The sequence below is a fragment of the Notamacropus eugenii genome, chromosome 5, assembly GCF_028372415.1.
Source record: "Notamacropus eugenii isolate mMacEug1 chromosome 5, mMacEug1.pri_v2, whole genome shotgun sequence".
NCBI lineage: Eukaryota > Metazoa > Chordata > Mammalia > Diprotodontia > Macropodidae > Notamacropus > Notamacropus eugenii.
This window is the reverse complement of record NC_092876.1, coordinates 450821938-450848399: the sequence shown is the minus strand read 5'-3', so window position 1 is coordinate 450848399 and position 26462 is coordinate 450821938. Positions and strand designations below refer to the sequence as shown.

At 36.0% G+C, this 26462-nt stretch overlaps 1 long non-coding RNA gene across 1 annotated transcript; it reads left to right on the top strand.

Moving 5' to 3' along the window:
• Positions 1–3572: 3572 nt before the first annotated feature.
• LOC140503132 (uncharacterized) lies at positions 3573–26462 on the top strand. The gene is made up of 2 exons (XR_011966712.1): positions 3573–4217; positions 25361–26462. It is a non-coding gene; the product is annotated as an uncharacterized lncRNA (long non-coding RNA).

Here is a 26462-nt window from a genome sequence, read left to right as displayed (position 1 = left end):
AATTATATTTCTTCAAACACATTGTTTACATCTAATTCAAAATGATTTGTAAAGTGGCATAATACATCCATACGGAGCTGGGAGGCCTGGGCAATCCACATTTGCCGTTAGGAGATTGTGAAAAATAATTTTATACTTTTAATTGACATGAATGAGGGGAGAAGCAGCTTTGTTCTGACTTATTCATTACTTATTTAATATACATCTGATAGACATTTGAATATTAAGCTTAGCATGGTATTTAACCTCACAGCAGTTACCTTTTAATCTCATCTAATTAGACTGAATGTCAAAGGATGGCTTTGGAATTTTTTTAAATTTGGAATTGATCCAATTCGTTGTCCAAATATTGTTTCATTAAGTTCTATAGTCACTTATCAGAGTTATCTGAGTATTTGCCCTTGTAAATACTCTATATTAGTCAGCAGATGGCATTCATTGTACATTAACTATTCCACCATGTTATTGCAACTACTTTAAAACAGAAAGCATCTGGTTTTCTCAAAAAGACACATTATCCCTTCATTTGCAGTTCAGTGTTAATTTGTGAACTATTTAGTGATAATCAAAGAAGGTGATATTTCATCTCCATTTAGCTTGTATAACAGATTTAATCAAGTTTAAAATGGTGTAAAATATATTTAACAATTCCTTAGAAGACACTGGCTTGTGGGAGAGAGAAATCACAAAGGAGAATCTTTGGACTGCTTTTTGGCAGAAGGCTTCACTGGGTACATGCAACCTGAATGTCATCCATAGGGCTTTAGGGAAACCTGAAACCTTTCTCTCTTCCATTTCCAGAGTAGCCAGTCAACCTAAACTCTGGTGAAGAACAGCAAGTTAGGTTGCTTTAGAAACTTGTTTTTAGTTTATTTCAGTTCATTTCAGAAAAATGATAGTCAAAAATGCCATCATTTCAAAAGAATCCAACTCTTATACAGACTACCTTCTGTGTGGTCATAGATGGGGAATCTGGCTGGTAACAATCTAACACGATACATACTGTGGCATGCCTCCTATCAGGATGATGCCCATCTGTCAGGATGGCATGATGCCTACTCCAAAGGTGGCAGATCATTTCTAACAAGGAATAGGTGCCTGTCAAAAAGGGAGATATGAAACACTTGGGGAGCACAAGAGTTCCCATAGATTAGATAATACTATTGATTACTTCCCATTTTCCAATACACTTTGAAATAGGAAATGCCAATCTTCTTAAGGTATATCTACACTCCCCTCACCAAAGGGCCATAAAGATATTACATATTTTTAGAAACAGAATTACAAGTTAGTAAGTAATACCACATCACAGTAATAAATCATCATAGTAATAAAATATTTCTAAATATTGAATATTGGACAAATGCGAATATCTGAGAGTATCTACCTCAAGTCCAAACATCTTACATTTGTAAAGGGAAGGTGGGAGTAATAAAAAAAAAAAGATTTTATGATTACAAAGTGCATTTTTGTAACAAAAAGGTAAATATGTATTGCTTTGTGTCAGTGAAATATTTTTGTTCTAAGAAAGCTAGCTAGACAGACACTTCATTCTCCTTAAAATACACAGAAATAAATTTGTACATATTCACATTTTGAATTTAAAGTTAAGAAAGCCCTTGAGTGTGATCTAGTTAAACTTCTAAAAAGATGAAAAAATTGCTTCAAATGACATAGTTGTTAAATTGCATAGCTGGGATTCGAACCCGTGCACTTTTCAGTATTCTCAATACTGACCCCATTGTTCTTTCTGTTTCTGTCTTTCTTGTTCAAGTCCTGACTCTTCTACATGCTATGTGTCCCTGGGAAAGACACTTAATTCTCAGTCCTCTAGATAAGAAGAGGTGATGACATTTATTGGTGGGGGGAGTTTCATCCACTGGGAATTCCCATAACGATAAAATCACAAATCTAGTCCCTAAAATATGTGTCTGTATATACATACATAAGAAATCCTTTCTTTATATGTTTGCTATGCTTGGGGTTTTTATCTCTTAGTCTCTCTGCCATGGGGAGGGAGATTTGTTTCACTATCTTTTTCCCAGATTGTGAAGTTTTTTTTCCTTCTGTACTATTTTCTATGGGATCTTTCCAACCTCTAACATTCTGTGATCTATGTTCTAACATTCTATACTCAAAGGTTCTACCAATGTACTATATGAATTTAATATAACATTATATAATGATACAAGACAATCTGTAATTGATTTATGATTAAATATTACATGATGTGTTAAGTAGAATAGGAGTGGTTGTCACTTGGAGGGGAAAGAGTTGCCTTTTTTTCTCCCCCAGGAAAGTATTTGATTTTCAGAGCTCTTACTTTAAATTGTATATAACATTCTTTTCTGCCAAGACTTACTTTTTCTGTCCACATACTCCTTTCTCTCACATTTGTGGAAATACAAAAATCTATTTCTGGGAAGAAAAAGTGAAACAGAGGGAGAATTTATTACTCTGATCACCCAAGAAACCTAGAAGTAACTCAAGGGTCTCATCACAAATTTTTCTCAATTAGCTAATTTCTGATTGTGTTAGTGAATGTATGTGTATTTTATTTCTCATCTTGCATGAAGCACTGTTAATTTTATAGAATGAGATGAAATAACATTATGGATTGAACATGTACCATTCATGTACAGAAGAGTTACATGCAAGTTTTGAAAGGTCTCTTGCATGGGAAAATCTACTGACATAGAAATGACAGTCCTTGACCACACATGTCAGTTATAAAAATGGAGATGGAGAGAACAGTGACTTTACCTTCCCTTAATAACAAGAGATATCAAAATCAAATTATATTTCTTACTTCATAGATATAGGTGACCCATAACCACAGGCAGGTCATTACACCTACAGGTGCCAAGTACTCTAGGATTTGGCATCAATCTCATGCTCTGCATGGAAACCAGCTGGTTGTGTTTTGAAGAAGCAAATATATAAGCTTCAGCTAGAATGGGTTTAAAATATGATCCCCTAAAGGTTTCCAGTATAATAGGCTGACTCTCTTTCTTCCTTAACCTCTCCCAGTGAAAAGTAAGCATTCTCACTCAGGGAAGCTGGACAGGTAGCATTCACAATAAGGATATTTAGTTCATGATCTTACTTATTCCCCCTGTTCTCTGTGCTCAGAAGCAACACCATGCTACATGTGATGTTTTTCTGCTTACTGAATGTCCCATCCCAATGAGCTTTGTACCTTTTAACAGAAAGGCATTCAGTTATAGTGATTAAAAAAGAGAGAGCAAAAGTCATGCTTTCAGAAAATAAAGTTAATTCTATTGGTACTTCAGAAAAGAAAACATTTATAATAGGTGATAATTAAATAATGAGCTTCTGGGTGTCATTAGTCATTGCATGAGTAAGTACAGAAATCTTTTTCTGTTGTCAATTCAAGATTAGACAAACAATAAGATCCAAGAGAGGTTACAAGTTATGTATAACAGCCTTTGCTTGGGCGCATACCTTGACGAGATAATCAATGTTATTTCTTATAGAAAATCATACCTTATTATATTAATATTTCCTCTTCCTCCATCATCATCAACATTAACGTCATCCCTATCCTCCTCCTCATCATATTTCCATTATATGTTTCTTCAAAGTTTAGAAGATTTTACAAATAATCCAGAGAGAATTCTGGATACTTAGGGATAGTATTATTATTTTCATTTAAGTGAGGATACAGTCAATTACTTTCCAAGTTGTAAAATGATCCAGTATGATCAACAGGGAGCCACCACTCTAACGCAGGCTATCTTTCTCAGATATATTGTAAGAATCATACCTGTTTGCTACTTATGATTCATAGTGGTGCTGTGAGTCCATTGAAAACAGTTGATGATATACAATATTTTATCCAAAGGATATATGGATCATGATGTATATTTGATATGTTTATTTGAGATGTAGTTTTATTTGGGAAGTAATTTTGTGAAAAAAATAAAAGGGATGTAAAGACAAGTGAAGGGCAGCTAAGTGGTGCATTGGGTAGAGTCCTGGGCCTGGAACCAAGAAGACTCGTCTTGAGTTCAAACCTCACCTCAGATACTTACTTGCTGTGTGATCCAGGGTAAACCACTTATTTTCTTTATTTTTTCTCATCTGCGAAATGAACTGGAAGGAAATGGCAAACTACTCCAAAACGTTTGCCAAGAAAACTCCACAAGAGGTCATGAAGAGTTGGACACAACTGAAAAGCAAGAAGAACAAGACAGGTAATTTGCATGTGACATTTACAATTCATAATCATGACTTATCGTCTTTGGTATTCTTCTTTTGGGCTCAATTTCTTCCCATCAAGCCTTTGCTTGCATTACTTCCTGTTCTTGGAATGCCCACCCTTATGGCTCTTCATCTTCAAAATTTCTATATGAGCTTGAAAATCCAGTTAGAATCTTACCTACTTTATAGTTGATTCCCATTCCTGTCTTGGAGCAGCTAGGTATATAATAGATAGAGTGCTTGGCCTGGAGTCAGGAGGATTCATCTTCCTGAGTTCAAATCTAGTGTAGACACTTACCAGGTGTGTGACCCTAGGCAAGTCACTTAACCCTGTTTGTTTCAGTTTCCACATCAGTAAAATGAGCTAGAGAAGTAAATGAGAAACTACTCGTATCTTTGACAAGGCAGTCCAAAATGGGATCACAAAGAGTCAGGCATGACTGAAATGACTTAACAACAATTACTCTCTGGGCTTCATATAACACCTGTTTTACACTTCCAAAATGCAATTTTTAATCTGCCCTTCAATTTCATTAGAGCTTCCCAGTATTGAGGCTCCCTCTATCAATGTAGAGTCACAATTGTTTGGCAGCTATCACTTGTCAAGAATTGTCTGGGGAAGTAAGAGATCAAGTGCTTTGTTCAGGAGCTTATATTGTGTGTCATAGGCAAGACTTCAATCATGGTATTCTTTACTGCAAAACTGTTTCTTTATCTTCTCCATCATGCTGTTGTTTTTTTCCCATAGTGCCCTTATTATTTCATATTATCTTTATATGTGTCATATCCTTCTACCAGACTACAAGCTACATAAGTTCAGGGATCATATTTTATGTGAACATTCTATCTCATTTAGTACTTGATAGTGGGCTCTGCCCACAGTTAAGTATTTGCTGAATGGAATTTATCTCTTTAGTAAAATGGAGTTGTCAAGATATACCAGTTATTTGTCTTTTTAAAGATGGGTGTGTCAGAGTCTGAAATCTTAACTCTTTTCCCCAGGGTATTATAAGGAATGATAAACATGACTAAGGTGTACTCCACTCTCTTCCCTTTCTATAAAATTGAACAAATATGTTGACAAAGCCAAGAACTTCCTTCCTATGCAGAGCATTGTCTATAGTGACAGTTTTGGTAGTTATGCATTGGCACATCCCCTCCCCCACCTTACACAGTCATGTGGAGGACTATAGGTTGGGGGTAAGAAATGCATTTTCAGATATAATTTGTTAAACAATGCTTCCTTTTCTTTCGTTTTTACAAAGGAGGTTTTTCAAGGGAAAGGCCACTGAGAAGGGACAGTGATAAAATAAAAGGATCTATAAAACATGTTTAAAAGAGAAAGAGCTGTCATTGTGGATACATTAGGTAGATACTTGAAACACTTGTATTTGAAACTCAGATATCAAAATTATTAGCTGTGTAACCTTGGGCAATTCACTTAATATCTCTCTCTACATATATATCTTTGCCTATATATGTGTATATATATCTATATCTCTATACATACATGGTACAGGTATGCATGTATTATATATGTATCTTTCTATATCCCTTAGGAAATGGATATACTTAAACCTATAGTACCTAGTTCAGAGTTTGCTTTAAATAAAGTGCTCCATAATTGTTATTATGTTATAAAGATTTGGGCATTAGAATTGCAAAATGAATGTAACTTCTCTGCTTCATGATAAACCTTATCCAATCACACACACAGATAGTTATAAAGGGATATAGACAGAGATTAATATGTATATATATGCATATATGTATGTATATATATGCATATATATGAAATAAAGCTATGTATAACTTGATATATCTCTATTGCTACCTCTATATTATGTAGTTAGAAGGAACCTCAGTACATATTTGGCTTATGCTTCACATTTTCCAAGCTTTGGGAAGCTAAGTGACATGTTCATTATCAAAACTAGTGAATATCAGAGGAGGAATTTGTGCCCAGCTCTTCCTTACTTTACTACTCTTTTGCTAACACACACTAGTATAGGGAGCATGAAGGATAAAGTCAACAGAAAAGGTGACTTCCATATTCTAAGACTCCTGCCTTCTCTGTGGTGAGACTAGAACTGTGTGACCTTTTGCAGAGCTCTAGTGACTGATAGCATTTTGCAGATGGAGAAGAAGAATGCATGTCAACTGCTAACTGAGAAGCAAGTTAAACTAAAAATGTGCAAGGTGAGATGGTGTCTGTAACAATGAGGAGTCTTGGTTTCACAACACTGGACACACATAAGGATTATGCATGGGAAGCTGCATCTTCCCATAAAAAGGGAATGGAAAATGAGAAAAAAAAAAAGAAGGCTCCTATCATGTAATATCAGTCTTGTGTAATGGTATAGTTATTCTGATTCAACTCAAACATGGAGCCAAACCCTGGTTGGAAGCTGCTCTCAAAGAAACCACTAACCGAGCTTCATAGAGTAATGATATTTCTTGATGATATGCTAGTCTATACCTCTTATCCTCAACCTTACTAGGCACTTTAAACAATTTCTGAGAAAGATAATGGAATCCACTGAGAAAAAGGAGAGGCAGGAAAGGTGGGAAGAAGGAAGAGAGGGAAGGAGGAACTGAGAAAAGAAGAGACATTTTTCAAGACTGCTCATCCACCTTTAAGTGGTTACCTGGCATTCAACTCTCACCTGCAGCTCAGAACACATTTGAAGAATTTTTTTTTTTAATTCATCTCAAATATATTGTGTAGGTTTTCTAAAAAGGCATTTTGGGGATATAAAAATAATTCCTGACATAATTCAGGTCACAGATTTTATAATGGAGTAGACACTAACTTTAACTAAGTGTTCACTCAAGTAGAAGAATTGGTTCAAAAGAGGGAACTACACCTGTGTTCTTTCTTCCCTATGTTTTTAGAGTATTACTGTTCTGCTTTTAGGTTATATTACTTCCTCTGTTATCTATTTAGCAATTTGCTTTAAATACTTCTTATTTAAAAGATGTTAAAATTGCTAGTTCCACTTACATTTCCCACTTATTCTTAACGATTAAGCAACATGGTTATTTCCTGTGGTCAATTTTATGTTTCTTTTAAAATACTAGAATTTTTAAGTCTTTCCTTTTCAAAATGATACTAATCTCAAACTCACTCATTTACCTTTTTTTATTTTTCCTTAATCAATAATTGAGAATATGTTTCTAATGCCTACAGAAGACCAGTCATCATTATTTACTAAAGTCATAAATTATTATCCTGCTTGCACTTCAATGACTGTGTTAGCTTTAAGTAAGTTTTAAAAAAATTTATTGATACTATTACTACCAATGGGTAAATCTGTTCCAATTTCATCAACTACTCAACGACTGAATTTCCAAATTTTCCATTTTGTATGACAGAACCTAGGACAAGTCAATATCTTGATGTACTAGATCTACCTGGAATGAACTCTTAGGATCTTTATTAAATGAATGTATGATTATCTTTAACCTTAGTTGTGAATTTACATACTAGACACTCCTCTAATTCACTGATGGTTCTGAGGCCCATTAGTTACTCTCAATCTTGTTTAGCCTATCTGCCAAGACAGTTTAATGAGTTGTGGCGGCCATGCATGCTATAGCTTTTTGGAGTTGCAGGTGAGAGTTGAATTGCAAGTAACCACTAAAGGTGGATGAGCAGTCTTGAAGAGACCTCAACAAACCCTCCCACCACAGTTGCTAGCCCTCCTTAACCACCCTATTGCATAATAATTTGTAATTACAGGTGCAGCTTGAATTGTGTTGCAAATATATGTTAGCAGTTGAGAGTCAACTAAAAGTGCCATGATGTATTTCAAGACTATCTTGGGAAGTTTTGAAATAATTTGTTTAGGTAATCATAAACATGGCAAGTAAACAGAATGAGAAGCAGCATGGTAGAATAGAAAGTGTTCTAAACCTAGAGTCAGGAGAGCCCTGAGTTCTTAGTTCTTCTCTATACTTACTGGCTTTGATTTGCCACCTATCTCACAAGATCACTGTAAGCCTTGAATGGGGCAGCGTATGTAAAATGTCATGTAACACTTAAGGTGCAATTTAATTGTCAGACATTAAATGAAGGTGCTGAATAACAATCTGGATTTTCTAGATTCTCCCTGAAAACAATGAAATTCCCTGAAAATCTAAAAGCATAAGACCTTCCTATCAGTACCTTAAAAATGGAAATATATGTATATATTTATACATATCTCTCTCTGTATACAAACACACATACATGCTTATACATATACAAGTCTCTATAAATAGATCTATAGAGATAGGGATTAATCTGTGATTTCCTTGACAGAGAGAAATCCTGAGTGAGGAAACTTCTACTAATGTGGTTGCAGGTCTATAGGTTTCCCTCAAATTTTTGAGTTCAGATTATTGTCTAGAGCAGAGCTGCTTAAATTTTTTCACTCTTAACCCTTTTCACATTTCAGCAGCTTTTGTTGGCATTGTATGGCCTGAGGGGGCAAGCGGTGCAAAATGCACATGCTTTGTGTTTAGAACCACGGCTGGGGTGAAGTTGCCTGGTGTAATACAGGCAAGTACTACCAGAAACACATTCGATTCATTACACATTTGATTTTTAATTTATTTTTGGTCATTGTGCTTTGAGAAACCTTTTACTGTTGCCAAATTTTCCACCACCCCATATAGGGTCATGGCCCACAGTTTAAGAAGCACTGGTGTAGAGGGCTGAGATGTTAAATAACTTGCCTTGGGTCACAAAGCTAGTGTGTACTTGAGGCTAAACTTAAATCTAAGACTTCTAAGACCCAAGGCAGGAAGTTCTTTATCTACTACATCTGTTCCCTCTGCTTGTATGTGTACATATATGAGTGTCCCCATATGTATATATGTAAATGTGTATGTGTATGTATATTTCAACAGAATTCAGGAAGTGAGATGCAGAAGAAAAAAAAGTATTTTTTGACATTTCCTTCTCAGCCTCTAAGTGGGGAAATGTTTCGTTTACCAAAATGTAATAATTAAGCAAATATTATGGTCTAGAAATTGAAAAGGCAAGTTTGTCATCATCTTTTTGTTGTAACTGACATTATAAATACTCTGAAAATTTGTCTCAGAATAAATGATTAATAATATCTTTGTTTTGAGTCAGTTAAATCAATGAGTAATTATAGGGTGGAATATAATATAGTGTCTAGTGAGTTCCATAGCCCTTCAGATGAGATGGTATAGCTATTTCTCTAGCAAAGATTCAGTGCAACTAAAATGCAATTAGAACTGCCTTTGACCTGCGATGAAGGAAAAATGCTCTTGATGGCAGCAGAAGTCTAATCCTATGCATGCTATTCACATGGCATAGTTACCATTTCCTGTTTCTTTTTTATGCCACATGAATACAGTGTGTGGGCAGTTGAACAGACACTAACCTGCACACCTCATCTGTGCCAGGAGCTCTGTGGTAGAGGAATGTTGCATTACAGCAATAATGAAAAGTGATAGACCTGAGGTATATAAAACAATGTTAAAATTTCATTATTTTAATGTAAATAAAAGGAAGGTATTCAAATTTTTATCTTCTAGTGTACTTACTTCAAGCTTATACATGAAGGTTCTCTAAATAAACTCATTGGTGGTATTCATTTGAGCCAGCAGGGATTTTTCGTGCTTCAGTGGATGCAATGGATGAGTGAGACTGATCTTTAAATCCCTTAGAATACAAATCTGCTCTCCTTATTTTCTGGATTTGTACCTAACTCTCTCTCTCTCTCTCTCTCTCTCTCTCTCTCTCTCTCTCTCTCTCTCTCTCTCTATATATATATATATATATATATATATATATATATGTGTGTGAGTGTGTGTGTGTGTGTGTGTGTGTGTGTGTGTATGTATGTATATATGTATGTATGTATATGTATTTTTTTCTTTTTAAGTCTGTAGTTAATTCTTTGTTGCTAAGGATGAGGTAGTTAATATTTTGGGAGACGTGTGGAAAGAATTCAATGGCATGTTACCATTCATTACATATTATAGGTATTTATATTGCACCAAGTATTTTAAAAGTTAATATTGTTCACAGAAACTTAGAAGAAGTTTCATGGAGTTTGTGGTTTTTTTTTTCATCTCAAATGCTCTCATCTCCTTTCCAATCAATTAATCAAAAAGTACTTATTAAATGTTTACTATGTGCCACACTTCATGCACTATGGCTACAAAGAGAAAATCAGACACAGCCCTAAGGGAATTCAAATTCTAATTGGTGAGATAGCTTTGTAAATAACTAGATTCTTTTAAGATATCTAGAGGGGAGATGAGAAGTAATTGCAGAGGGGCTGACATTAGTAGCTAGGAAACTGGGAAATGCCTTCTTCAGAGAGTCATAGTTGAGCTTTAAAGGAGTTCAGGAAAATTAAAAGATCACTAAAGAGGGAGAGCATTCTGGGATTGGGAGGCAGTCAGTTCAAAGGCAAAGATATTGGAAATGAAATCACTTGTGTGAGAAATAGCAAGTCAGACACTGTAGGTGGAACACAGAGTGTATATGGTGGAGTAAGTTTAAGAAGACTGGAAAAGGAGAAAAGAGATTGGGTTATGAACAACTTTAAATGCAAAACAAAGATCTTTATATTTGATTTTTGATACAATACTGGAGGTTATAGAGTAGTGGGCTAAAATGAGCAGACATCTGCTTTCAATCCAGTAAAACTACCATATTTGGCTATTTTCCAGATTTAGACAACATTATCTGAACACATTATTTATTTGCATAAAATCTCTTCCTAATAGACTACAAAGTCCACGAAGGTAGGGACCACAGTTAATATAGCACAGATCCAAATATCACTCAACTGCTTAATAAATTCTATTGCCTTGAGGATCAAATGAGAAATGCTTTGATCAAATACAAAAAACAATTCTTCAAAACCTAGTTCCCGCTTACTGTTCCAGTCTCTTTATGCTTTATTCATCCCATATAAGCTAGGTGAAATAGTGGATAGAGCACTGAGCTTGGAGTCCTGAGTTCAAATCCAACCTTAGACATTTTCTAGTTCTGTGACTCTACACAGGTCAATTGACCCTGTTTGCCTCCATTTCTCATCTGTAAAATGAGCTGTGGAAGGAAATGGAAAATCATTCCAGTATCTTTGCCTAGAATCTCCTAAATGAAGTTGTGGAAAGTTGGGCATGACTGAAACGACTCAATAAAACAAAACATTGCACGTATTTGATTCAATGACATTGGTTTCCTGGTTGTATCACAAACAAACAAACAAACAACCCAAAACCAAATCCAAATTTAATCTCTTACTATGAAAATTTTCTTTGCCTGTTCCTCATGTGAGATATATATATATATATATATATATATATATATATACACACACATGTATATATGCATATATATACACATATATATATATACATGTATATATGTATATATGATCCTGAGCACATCATCTAAATTCTTTGTTTCAGTTTCATTAAAAAAAGTAATACCTGTGATACCTGGTAAAATGTTGAGAGAGTCAAAATGCAGAGCCCTTTGTAATTCTTGATACAATGTGTAAATGTTAATTAGTATTTATATATTTTTGGGGAAAAAGTTGAATGACCCTTTACTAGAAGCTATTTTCTAATTAATAGCTCCTAATGTTTGGATGAACAAGCAACGCTGCCACTGGTGCTGTGGAAAGGGACTAGGCCAGAGCAATATCATTAATGTTAATTGGTTCTATCCTTAACACTTTAATCATGTTTCTGATGCTTCTCTAGTGCCTCTCTAAAGTCTGCTGAGGTTCTGTAAGCACAGAACTCAGAATTAGGGTAAGAAAATTACATATAGTATCGTTATATTACAAGGTATATCCAGAACCTCCTATAATTGGAACTATTGTGAGCTTCATTATTTGGATCATGAACTCACCCCCCCAGACAGTATTATATATTGTCCTGTTGTGCTATTGTTTGTCCACTGTTTTCAAAGGACCAATCACATTACACGTGATGCCTTGACTTAACCTTGAATTGGATTTAAGTGAGACAGAATTTCCCAAAGTCATTAGCCTCATTCTCTCTTGCATGGGCCATCAAAGTCCAGTGACAAGACAAAAGTAAGGATGACTGATGATACTCTGGAAAGCAATGGATGATCCTGACATCTTCCATGTCTAACCAAGTTCTAAGCACTTGATAGTGCCCACTTTAGCTGCCTTTATGGCCTTTGGAACAATTGTTTTCATCTGCCCAGTCTTTGCATACTTAGGGTAGACACCCTCCTAATGCACCAACACGTCTAAGGTGTGTTGATTACCCTCAATATAGTTTATCCCATCTGCCAAAACTGTCTAGTTGGATGTGGCCACCATGCATGCTATGGCTTCTTGGAGCCACAGTGAGAGTTGAGTGTCAGATAGACACCAAAGGTGGAAAGTAGCCTTGAGAAGGGCTAATCAGCCCTCCCACCAAAGGTACTATTCTTCCCTGAACATCCATATACCATTAGGGCTGGATATATAGATATTGAAATCATCTATACAGAGGTGATAATTGGACCTGTGACAGTTGTTGAGGGCACCAGACAATATACTACCAAAACAGAAGAGAGGCCAAAATGCAGCCTTGGGGTAACTATCAAAAAAACCCCTCAAATATATTAAAGACAAATAAGACTGATAAGGTTATTGTTTCATTCTTTTTTGGATCTAAAAGAAATAGCATGAGTGAGCCTCAAAATTAAATTTGGAATTTTTTACACTTTATGTCTCACAAATCATTTTGAGGTTACATTGTAGTGATCAAACTTATTTTCTTCCCTTCCAAGAACTTTTTCCTTTTTTAAACTATATAATTAATAATGTCTTCTTTTTTCCTCTTTCTTCATCTTTCTCACTTGCCAACTCATTCACCCTGAACACCCATACACCCCAGCATATCAATATCAGTAACTGACACCTTTAATCTCTTTTTTTAGCTATATCCTTCATGGGAGGAGTATGTTAGAGACTTCGTAGTTATTTGAATGGGGAGGAGAATTTAATATAAACTGTTCCTTCTGCCGCCTAAGTCTTGCAAGTATATGAATTTTCCCTAGTGGGTCATGGTATAGGGCATATACCTTTCTGTTACTGACAAAGGGTAGTACCATCTTATTGCTGAAATGGGGTTCCTAAAGAATCATGTGAGCTGGACTGAGAAGGTGGCATTGCATTCATTTAATGGGCATTTAGACTCCCTTCAGTCTGTATTCATTACGTCCATTAACATAGATGGGCATTGTTTCAGTCCAGGAGGTGGAACTTAAAAAAAACAAGATATGTGGCCTAGTTTGACCAGAAGTAGTGGGCAGTCGTTTGGGAAATTTATTATTGAATTAACTTCCTATTTGTCTCTTGTCTGCTGGACTTTAATCAAATCAACAGTCGCCTCTCCTGCTCTCTGTCCTTTCTCCTTCAATATGGGAACAGCTCATTGGCTTTGCTCCCAGTTTTCCTTCAACCTTACCTATCCTTTCTTCCAGGTGGAGTAGATAAACTGTGTGACCTTCATTCTGTGCCTTTGATCTTTTTGTCCTCCATATTTTTATTCATTTTCTTTCTTACAGGAAAACCTTATTTGAATTTATGTCAGCATATAACCAACAGGCCTACAAGAGAAGTAACCTAATGTAACCCCTTTTAAAAATGGAAGGTGTTCCTTCTTTCTTTAGCGTTATTGTTAAAAATTACATGTTTATTGTTTTGAAGGCATTATTAATATATTTTTATGTTGTTTAGTTAATGTTTCCCCTAATGGCTTATATGCTTGAAAGTTAAAATTGTTATTACATTTATTAATAAGTGAAGAATTCCCCTATCACAGAGCCTCTTATATTTGTTTGTTTGTGTTTGCCTTGGATTTCTTTTGCAGTCTCTTTTCAGTGAAACCCTTTTCAGAATAATTCTTTTTAAATGCATAAAAATATTCACAGAATTTCAAAGGATTCCATTATATTGAAATATAGTTAACAATAACAAAAATAAATTATCAGATTTCAGTTTAAACCCTTTGCCTTATGGTGTATGTTCTGTTGAACACTACTGAAGAGGACAATATTATTTAGTTTTTGGGTGGGGTGAGGGAGAGTTAGTGAGGATGCTCTTTTATGAGGAAGTTTTGAGACCAATCCCAAATATTCTTATAGTTCTAGTACTTCCACTTATTAGGGGAGTACAATAGACACAAAGGTAGAAAAGAAGGGAGGGGGAGTTCTCATCTTCTAATAGTCATGTATTTCAGCAAAGATAAGTAGGGAAAGAGATACAGGTGGAGATCTTGCCAGTCATCTCAGTTGACTCAGTGAACCTAACAAACAAACTTTGTATGATAGGAACTTGAGAACTTGATGGGAAGTACACCAGGGGTCTAAGTGTTGAATGGAAAGAATCTCAAAAAAACCTTTGCTGTGCAAAGCATGGTAGTCTTAGGAAAAAAGAAAGGAATCATGACAGTCAAGGCCTCTTGAACCTAGAATACATGACCTTGAGAATGGAAAGGCTCCAGATGTCACTTGAGGCTACCAAGTGAAAAACCAATTTCACTTGGAAGGGCAGAACTAGTAAACATAGTTGATTAGTAAATCTAATGTGTACAAATCACCTAGGAGACAAAAGATGAGGCAACAGAGAGAGAAACTTTGCCTGAACCCTAGAAATTCCCTGAAGTTTAAAAATATGGTGACAATCCAGTCTATTTTTGATGACCAGAAAACCAAGGGAAGAAATATTATAGAACAGGATGGAAATGATCTTTCTCATCCAAAGAACTAATGAGGCAAAGATAGGACTAGCATGGCTTCACATTCCTCATCTGTTCAAAAGAAGGTGGTATTCATATGTGATGCTATGATCCTATAACTTCAAGAGCTAATCAGAAATTGAGGCTAAGGATGAGCAAAGAAATGTCAGGTCCTTAGAGGTTGAAGTTCAGGGGGCATATGGTTAGGAAAGCGGAAATAGAAGTAACTGCCTAAAACCTGGAATTTTTCATCCATAGTGTTAAGGTAAGGGAAACCAATTCTAGGAGGTCTAAAACACTGAGGAGCCTTGCCAAACTAAATCACAGAATGTGAGTGTTGGAAGAAACTTTAAAAGCTATCGAATTAGTCTCATCTTCTCATGAAAGCAATCCCATCTATAATATACCCAACAAGTGGTCATCCAACCTCTATTTGAAGACCGCCAAAGAAGAGAATTGTTTCCTCTAGAAGGAGCTCATCCCCATTCCAGATATCTTTATTGGTTAGAGATTTTTAATGAAATTAAGCCTAAATTTAGCTCTTCGAAACATTCGCTTATTTTTCTTGTCTCTTCACTTCTCTGGCCAAAAGGGACAAATCTAGTCCCTCCTCTCCATGGCAATTCTTCAAATACTTGAAGATCATTATGTGGTATAAGGACAAGGAATTCTTGCACTTGGCCCAATAGATAACTCAGCCAGAATTAGACTCTGACTCAAAAGATAAAACTTGTAAGAAAGAGTTAAGTCAGATGAGACCAGGGCATTAAGAAGATTTAGTTTCCTGTTCACCTGTATGCCAGACCAGGATTAACTATAAATTTGTAATCCTGTCCCTTATTTCTTTTTAATCCTTCCCTCTGGCATGTTTCCCTAAAGCTGTCTCTAGTAAAATCCTCCACATTTTTTGGATGTACTATGCCCTGTTTTTAGGGAGCAGAGGAGAAAAGAAGGGAAAAATCTGGATTGTTTTCCATAGGCAAATTTGTGTGTCAGGGTGCTCATATCAAGGTAGAGATGTGGTGACTCAGCAATAGTAGGGAACTTCACTAAGCTAAAAATAAAGGCTTGCTGGTTGAAGAAGTTAGGTTCATGAAAGTCAGTCCAGCTTCGTTATAATAATAAAGGTCAGTTATTGTTTCCATTTTAGCCTCTTCTCTTTCTTGTTATAAGTTGCTTTCTTTTCTCATTATCTTTCCTCAAATCCTTCCCCTCTGCCAAACTTCTCTATTACTATTGAGGGCACCATTCCTCTCCCAATCAACCAGACTTACAATGTAGGTATTCTCCTCAATTTCTCATTCTTTCCCATCTCTCAGATCCAATCTATCTAAGGCCAGTTGATTTTATGTCCGTAACATCTCCTGCACGCATTTTTTTCACTTCTACAACACTGCCACCATCATGGTGCAGACCCACACCACCTTATGCCTTCACTATTGCCATAGGTTGACAGTAGGTATACCGCTATAACCCTGTCTGCATTTCAGTCTGTTCCTCTGCTCAATAAAGTGATTGTTCTAAAACATAGGTCTGACTGTATCATATCCTGTTCATTAAAATCCAATGGTCTATAACAGGTGGTATCAAATATAAATCTCTCTATTGGTTTTTCAAACATCTTCAGAACTTGGACTCTATCTACATACCCACCTTCTTCTACCTTATCCCCCCTCTCCCTGTCATATATGCTGTGATCCCTTGATATGTTCTACCTTGTTGTTCTTTAAAGAAGGCATCTTCTAGCTCCCAGCATTTTCACTGACTGTTCCCCCCACCCCCATATGAATGTTTTCCCTCCTCATCTCTACCTTTTGCCTCCCCAGGTTTCCTTTAAATGTAGCTAAAATCTCATTTTCTGCAGAAAACCTTTCCTGAGACTCATAATTCTAATGTCTTTTCTCTGTTAATGATTTATACTTACCCTGAATACAACTTGTTTGTACATGTTTTTTCATGTTGTTTTCCCCATTCGTCTGTAAACTGAGAGCAGGAACTGTCTTTTACCTTTTTTATTGGTATTCTCAATACTTAGCACAGCGTCTGACACACTGTAGGGACTTAATATATGTTTATTGCCTGACTGAAATTATGCAAATAGTGAATACACATGGTCCATGAGATGGCTTTAAGAAAACATCTTCATGCTTTTAGTGAGGCTGCTGGAGTATCCTTTGATCACTAAGAACTGAAAGTTGCAAATCCTTAAGTAGCCAAGGTTTTCTGTGGTCTGTAATTATCCAAATAACCTATAATATTTATAAAGTTTTCAAAGTGAGATAACTTGTAACATTAGGGATCTTTCATAAGCCTGCCAGTCTAGACTGCATGTTGTAATCAGAGGACCCAATCCATCTATGGATCACATCAAGGAAATTCTCCCCCCAATTCATCTCATGAATATTCTAATTTAACTTTGAAGATGCTTAAAATTATATCTGCTTTACTTTACTCCTCCTCTATTACTAGTATACCACTCCTGTCTACCTCTCAGTCTCCCGGTTTCCTTATTTCTCATGCATACAGTTTTTATGGCCTGGATGATAGCGAAGGTAAATATGGGGTAAATATAAACATACAGCTAACAACATTATCCGATGGATAAGTAGCCAAATGATTAAAATAGGTTTCAAAATAAAATTTGCAAAATATTAACTACGTAAAGGAATGCACCAAACCACTGTGATAAGATAAATCTAAATACAAATTAATCTGAGATTTTACTTCACCCGTATCAAATTGGCAAAGATGACAAAAAAAGATGGATATTCAATATGGTAATAAAGCTGCACACTAACATATTGGAGGCTTTTGTGTTCATTTTACATTAAAATAAGTCAATGAACTTACTTATTACCAATGTAAACATTTCAATGTGCAGTGAATGAGAGTGTTATATAAGAAACCATGAACTTCTGCTATATACATGAAAAGTGGGAAGGGAATTGCTCCTGATCAACATCTCAGCCTAGAATGTAAACGTAAGCACAGAAATTAGAGGTAGATTAAAATGTTAAACCAAGTGTCAAGATGGGTATATATTTTGAACTCCTTTATGCAGTAATACCATTTTCCTTGATTAAATTGAAAAGGGTAACTACCATTAGATATTTGAGAACTGGCCATGCCTCTGGTCATCCTTAATAATTGTGTTCATCCTTCATTGCCGAAAAAGACCATGCCATCAGAGAAATGATGACATGACTTGCACTTGACTTTGTTTTGAGTGAGGAAAAGCTGTGCAGGTCACCAGCCTCACTTCTCCTCCAGAGCCATCTGAATCCACTGACCAGATATTCCTCAGAATGACTGGAGATGATCCAGGATGCACTGGGAGACCTTGAGCCCTTTAGGTGAAGGTCTTTGCAGGTACTTACTTAGACATCCATTCATTGAATAGATCTGTTTAAGAAGTAGCCAGGGCATGGCCCCTTTAATAAGGCCAAGAAAAGTAAGACATCAGACTGGGAGAGAAACAGCAACAATTACTATTGATAATCACTCTAAAGCTAGAAGGGTCAAGAGGAGACTTTAGGTTGATAGTAATATTGCTGGGCCAAAGTGTATAGGCAATTTAATAAGCCTTCAAGCATAATTCCAGATTACTCACCAAATTAGTTGGATCAATTCACTAATCAGTGAATTGGTTTCACATTTTTTTCACAGCCCCTCCAACTTTTATCACTTTTTCCTTCAATCATTTTAGCCAACATGATAGATGTAAAATAATATCTCAGGGTTGTTTAATCTGCATTTCTCTAATTAATGATGCTTTAGGACATTTTTATGTGACCACAAGTTGTTTTGATTTCTTCACTGAAAAATTATCTGTTCATATCATAGAGTTGTTTAAAAAGTCATGCAGTTCATGGAAACTTTCCCCATTTCATTCCATGGTACAGTGATCATTGTAGGAGTGGAAAGAGGCTAACAGGACTAAGAGTCATTTTCTATTTTCCTTTCTTTCATGGCTTGTCCAGGCAAAAGAGTTCATTACCTGGTAACTGAGAGAAATGATTATTTCTCTCATATTAGCAATCAATTATTGAATCAGGACTAAGAATTTTCCCATTCCTATTTCCTGATTCAAAAATCAGCCCCTCTAGGTTATCTAGCTAGCCTTTGAAAGGCTGGGCTGATGATAAGATGAACTATTGGGCAAGATGTGCCTAACTGGGAAAACTCAAATCTGATCAAAAGGTAAGAAAAAAAATTCTAGTCTAGAGGAAGTGGTGAATTCTGGCCCACTGTGCTTTAGTCAGACAAGTCTGAATGGAAGTGTTTATTCCCTTTTGTCTAGATTGCTTTAGGTAGGGCTTAGTCTGAAATATATAGATATAGATATAGATATAGATATAGATATAGATATAGATATAGATATACATAGATAGATAGATGGATGGATGGATAGATAGATGGATAGATAGATATAGATATAGATAAATTTCTTTGACCAAGACTGAGTGTGTCACATTCCTCAGACCCTCATTAGAATAAGCCCATTTCCCATGATAATATTCATTAGTTCATTACTTTGTACACAATCAGGGTTGATCTCTACCCTCAGGAACACTGCCTCTTCCAAATTCTTTAAAAATTGAAGGTTCCATAGGTTAGCTCTCTTTACTAGGCTGGTCTTCTGATAACAGACTCAGATTCTGTAACTGACCATCGTACAAGATTTTCCAGTATGGTTGTGTTAGTTAGAATTCATGTTCTATGCCTTTGAGAACTCAGGTCACTCATATTTCACAGAAAGGGATTAGAGCAGGGCATTGTGGAGGCTTTTAAATATTAAGCATAAATGAATATGTTATATGTTATAGCATCACCTTCATAATTTCTTTTTTTCATTTTGTCACCAGAAACTTCCTTTAACAAGATAAAGTAAAGCTAATAACATTGCTTTCATCTGAAAGAACACCCAAAATTTCACGTCTATATCACACTTCATGTCTCTATCCCCCCCATCTCTATTTTTTAAATGAATTAAAATCTATTTTTTCTTCTATTTGCTCACATCCTATTTAAGAAAAAATGAAACAAATATAACACAAATGCACAGTCAAGCAAAATAAATTTCCTGAATGGCTATATATAATACCAAAAGAAATAAGTGGTCTCCAATGTGCCAGGCACTGTGCTGAGTACTTTACAATTACTGTCTTTATTGATGCTGGCAACAAACCCTAGACGGTAGGTACTGCTATAACCCTCTTTTTTGAGTTGAGGAAATTGAGGCTGATAGGGGCTAAGTGACTTTCATAGGAAAACAGCTACTAAGTGTGAGAGGCTAGATTGAACTCAGAATTTCCTGATTTCAGTCCCAGTATGTTATCCACTGTATGTCTAGCTGCCTGCCCCTCTCCTCTGTGTACATACACACATACACACACACACACTCACACACACACAAACACACGCACACATATACCACATATATATGTGTTTATATATTGGTGTCTATCTGTGTCTCTATGTCTCAAACTAATTCCATATCCCAAATCCATCACCTTCTCTCTGTCATGAATAGTGTGTTTCATCCTCAGTCCTCTAAAATAATTTTCAACAATATGCTGATATATATGCCTTAGAATCATGGAAGGATGCAAGCCTTCTTCAATATGTTCTCCTCAGGGAGATGAATTAAGCTGTTTTTGGTGTACTATATACCTCTCATAGTACGTAGTAGTCCCCATTCAAATTGATTGCATGAACTAAATGTAGGCTTTCCTTTAAATTTAGACATTCCATTTCCTATTTAAAGTCAGTAGTATCTGCTCTTATTGACTAAAGTAGTTTAGTTTGCCAGTTAAATTTTTTAAAATTGACTAGAAAAGTATTATAGCTGATACATAGGACTCTAGAGAAAATATATGAAAGCCTTTTTAATATGAGATTCAGGGCTAAATGTAATCATTTATTGTGATTTTCCCTTTTGAATTATCATTTGGTTGACTTCCCTTTATAATGAATATGCTAGCTAATGTTTAGCTAGCAAATGTTTTCTTATTTAAGGAAGACATAGGAGGCAGCTTATGTAAAAGTCTGGAGGTAGGGGATGAAATAGGGCAGCTAAGTGGTTCAGATAGAGTTCTGTGCTGGGGGTCAGGTAGATCTGAGTTGAAATCTTGCCTCAGACACTTACTATCTGTGTGACCCTGGGCAATTTACTTAATCCTGTTTGTCTCAGTTTCCTCACCTGTAGAATGAGCTGGAGGAGGAAAAGGTAAACCCCCCAAAACCCTAAAAGGGGTCATGAATAGTCAGTTGCTTCATGACTGAAGTAACTGAACAATAGGAGATGAAATGCAATGTATGAAGTAGAGCGCATAAGTCAATTTGGCTCAAATATAGAATGTGCGAATATTACTAATGCATTTTAAAGAAATGGTAATGCTGGAGGTGAAGTGCCAATCAGGTCACATTTGATCATGCTTTTTTACTCTGTGGTCATAAATTTTTAAGAATGATATCCTGGTTAGTGATTCCATCTGTGGCCATGGATAATAAAGAAATTCTCTCCCCTACATGAAAACTGAATTCATAATCATGGGGCCCATTTATTGCCTTGCCCTAAAAAGATAAAGATAGTTGCCATAATGGGACAAAAGATAGTGATCAAATTCAGTTCAAATGCTTAACATTTTCCTCAGTTCGTCTGAGAGAAAAATTTCAGAGTTCTATCATGGAAAGTGACCATAGCAGAAGCCCTCTGATAAAATTTTAAGCTCTTATAGGGTATCTAGATCTAGATCTACATACATACAAATATACACATACATATACACACATGTGTAATACACACATAGAGCTCATGAGATTCAGATGTATGTTATTGCTTATACTAATGTTTAATTAGCATACCAAGTAATAGAACCACTAATGAATTACCCAAGATATTAGTATTTAAGCACCACACCAATAGCATGGGGCTAATTCTGTTAGAGCCTCTGACTTGAAATTGCATGCACAGTGCTTTACAAGTTAAAATGATGTGCAGACTTTTCCATTAGTTTTAGTTTCTTTAGTTTTAAACTCTATTTATCTCATATCCAGTGCAACCACTCTGTGCTCCTTTTCCCTGCTTTCTGTGTCAAGTTAAGTAACCTCTCTCAGGATGAGAAAATGAAGGCTGACCTATTTTTTGTGTGATTTCAAAAATTTCAGTGATTAAGCACGGAAATAAAAGACAGAGAGTGATTCTTCCTCTTCGGGTAGAAGTGACCCTGGCTTTTGAAAGGTATGACAGAGGAGCACAAATTTTGGCAGGTTCTGCTGAGCAGAAAGTCTTTCAATGCAGTAACAAGAGCTAGCATTTGTATTGCGCTTTAAGGTTTACTAATCCCTTTGACCATATTATCTCATTTCATCCTCAAATATATTATGAGGTATGTGCTACTATTATCTTCGTTTTGACGATAAGGAAATTGAAGCTGGAAAAGGTTAAATGACTTTCCCAGGATGATACGTCTAGCAGGTACTTGTCATAATTTGAACTCACATCTTCCTAACTCTAAATTTTACCTTCTATTAATTGTGCTTTCAGCAGTAAAGATGAGAGTTTTGCTGAGAACCAACCAAATAATGTTTACATGGGCTCATCAATGGAAAGTTGGTCAACTCTCAATGAGTTTGCTGACCATTTAACAGGAGAAAAGAAAATAATAATAAAATGGCACTTAGTCCTATGAGTCCTATGTGCTTCCTCAGTGATAAGGACAGTATAGGGGACAAAGGTGGTTATGAATTATATCTTTGACACTTCTAGCTCTACCACATCCCTTGAACGAGTGCCCTTTTCTTCATCAACAATGTCGTCCCTCTCATTCAGGTACGAATCACCTTTCATGTGATATTAAACTATCAACTTAATAATTCTCTCTGCTTCATCTCTCTGTATTCCAATTATTCAACACAGAGGCTTTTCTCTGCATAGTAATTTTCCTCAAGCATAGGAATGACTACTCCTGTGTCTACTCATTAACTAGTGGCCCCCCATCCTTTCTGGAATCAAATGTAAATTCCTCTGTTTGACATTTAAGCTCTTCATATCTTAGTCATAATATATATTTCCAGCTTTATTTCATTTTATACCCTTTCAAATATATATATACAAATATACTATAAGGTACAGCCAAGTGGCCTTACTCTTACTCCCATAAAATACTCTGTCTCCTAGATTTTTTGCTTTGTACCAGTTGTCTCTTCTAACTGAAGTGACTTCCCTCCTCAACAGAGCCTCTCAGAATTCATGGTTCTTTTTATATTCAGCTCAAGGGCCCTCTTCTATGTGAAACCTTTCCTAATTTCCTAATTGTTTAGTGTCATCTTCCTCCAAACTAGTGTGTTAGTCACTTTGAATATATTTTGTATCTGCTTATATACGTTTATTTAGTTTCTTTCTACCAATAGAACAAAAGCTTGTGGAGGCCAGAGTTATCTGGATTTTTTCTTTGTGCCTCTAGTATGCAGAATGGTGCCTAACATGGTAGACAATTAATAAATGATTGTTGTTTGAATGGCAATGCTTTTGCTTTTAATATTGATTTTCCTATATTGAAAAGAATGAAAGTGCTACAGACATTCATGCCTTGAGGTCACCGCTGGTTGGCATGGGAGCAATGACTTGCCACTTCCCTGATCCAGGTCAATAGAAAGCCTAAAAGCCCCCCTCTTCGCAGAGCTTCCCTATACTGGTGCCAGACAGTGTAGGCACCTGATGAACTCACTGCAGTTTAGAATTCCCGAATTAAAGAGATGTGCCTGCCTCAAGCTTCCCAATAGCAGGAATTAGAGATATTTTATTGACCACCTATAATTTACTTGGCTGTTGGTATTCTATATGTGAGATATTTGCTTAACAAACAGAAAGTAGTTCTATTACTTTTGATATTGAACATTATATATATTGACATTTGCAGTATAAATGAAACCTAGAGACATAAAAAAGGTTGTAGCTAAATGAAGGCAATTATGCCCTTTAAGAGGTGAACAAGGTCAATTCAACAAACAGTCATTAAACTTCAACAATGCTCCTGGTACTATGCTAGAAAATGAGGATATGAAAACAGAAAAGAAATTGTCTTTGTACTCCAGATGCTTATATTTGACTTGGAAAATATAATTTCAATTCATACAGATAAACCTAAAGTAACGTGGAAAGATACCACATAGGAAATGGCACTTGAGCTCAACCTTGAAGGAAGAAAATATAAAAACCAGAGTTAAGGCTTTAGTATATTCCTGGCATAGAGGATACAGTCTAAAGGGGAACAGTTGGTTTCAATTTAGTTGTGCATTAGAATGAATGAACATAAGCAATATAAAATGCAAATAGGAAAGGACGTTGGAGTCCATTTACAGAGGCCCTTAAATGCTAAGCTGAGGGGTTGGTCATTTCAGCCTTCAGAAAATAGGAGCCAGTGAAGATTTTTAAGGAAAGAGGGATAATGAAGTAAGAACTGTGTCTGTAGAAAGATTATATTAGAGAATAGAAGCAGGGAAACCAGTTAGGAGAACTTTGGGTTAATCTATGTGTGAGGTAATTAGAGCTTGCACTAGAAGGAAAGACAGAGACAAAGCAATTGTGGAAACAGAATGGAACTGGGAGCTGATTGACTGTGGGTGTGCAGGAGAAGAAAGGGTAATAAATAGCTCTGATGGTGTGAATCTGGTGATTGCAATGATGATGGTGTGCTCAAAAGAAATATGGAAGGTATTTGGGGATGAGGTTGTTTGTAATCCTGGGATGATCAGTTTCATTCAAGTAGTAGATCAGAAAGTCAGAACGATTATAAGTTATTGGGCAGTGACTGGAAAGTTGGGGAGGTAAGCCAGAGTGTGGTTGTCTATTACAAAGAGTTTGGTTGTGAATAGGAGAGAAAATTGTAATATAATGTGTTGAGAAGATGGCAAGTTCCATTGAAATGTTGTTATTTTTTTTAATAATAAAGAATTCTCGAGCATAAGAAAGATTCAGGTGATAAAGAGATGTTGACAATGAACAAATAAAAAGAGGGAATGAACAAAAGAGAAACCACTTGGAGGAATGGCCCCCATTGGACGTCACACAAGAATTTTTTTTTCTTATTATTTAGTCATCCAGACTAAAGTTGCTTTTAGAAAGGGGTAGTAACTAAAGTAGTAGAATAAGGATAATTCTTCTAAAACAGCCCCCACTCCCAAAAAAGACACACTCACCAACAATCATATATAGAATCAAAAGAAAAATGGACTTAGAAAGAACATATGACATAGGAAGTAACAGAGTTCTTGGTAAAAACCACTGCTGGAATCCTTAAGATATCCCTCTTTGGCATGGTAGCTTTTTTGCTTGGCCTTTGGTAGAACTGTGAATCCTAATCCAGTCTTCCCTTGCCTCTTAATGCAACAGCTACCCTCAACTATTCCTGGGATGCTGCTTGGACACCAATGAGAAGATGAAAGACTTTCTGGACATCTAAAGATTACAAGGTCTTTTTCCCACCAAGATGGTCAAATCCAAGACACGCTCTTCTCTCCACTGCCAGAAGCTTGCTCATCTCTGAATCTCTCTTGGATCTGGTCAAACACAAACACATTTCTTCAGTCCAAACACTCTTTCTGTGTAACCTCACTTCTACTTTATCCAGTGGCTCATCATAGACTTCTCAACTGATCAAAGACTTTTAGTACTTATTTAAAATGTCTTTGTTCTATTTTATTTTAATCAAGATGCTGTCAATTACTTTGAGTGGGGTGGAATCATTTAATTGATTTAGTTAATCAACCTCAGCTTTTATAGTTTTGTGCCTACGATTGTTGAACATGATCAGAAATGGAAATTTTGTGAAGAATTTGACAGGATCTCCTTAAGAAAATGAAGATGTATCTTAACATTTGGGGTCTTCATGTGAGGTTGGGCACAGCAGAAAATGGAAAATTATACTTACAGAACTATATTTCAGTACCAAGAAATGAAGGATATAAAAGGTTACTATATTACACAGAAGTTTTGTGTATACACACATATGTACATATGTGTGTATACACACATAATATGTATGTATATGTATATTTATGTATGTGTGCTTGAGTATATGTATGTTGGAAATATAGTTGGAAAGTGTGGGACATGACATATTGTAAAGATAATTTGAATGGGAAGATCTTTCCCATTCATTAATAGGCTCATGTGACCTGCTTAAATCACATAGAAGCATAAGTCTCATGTTGTGGGAGGAGCTTGCTGAATGAGTGGAACAGGGAGGGTGGAGCAGAACTGGGAGGAAATTGGTGAGAGAGGTTAGTGGCAGAGGAGAGAGGACACAGGCAGGCACAACTAGTTTTGAGAGTGTTTGTTTGTGGGAAGGCCCAGCAGGTGGGGGGAAGGTTTGGAAATGGCTTTGTCTCAAGTAGTGCTAATGTATATTGACTTCTTGGTTACTACGATGGATTTAGCTTTTTGATGTTGGAATTTGGCTTTCCGATGTCTGAATAAATGTTTGAATTTTTTA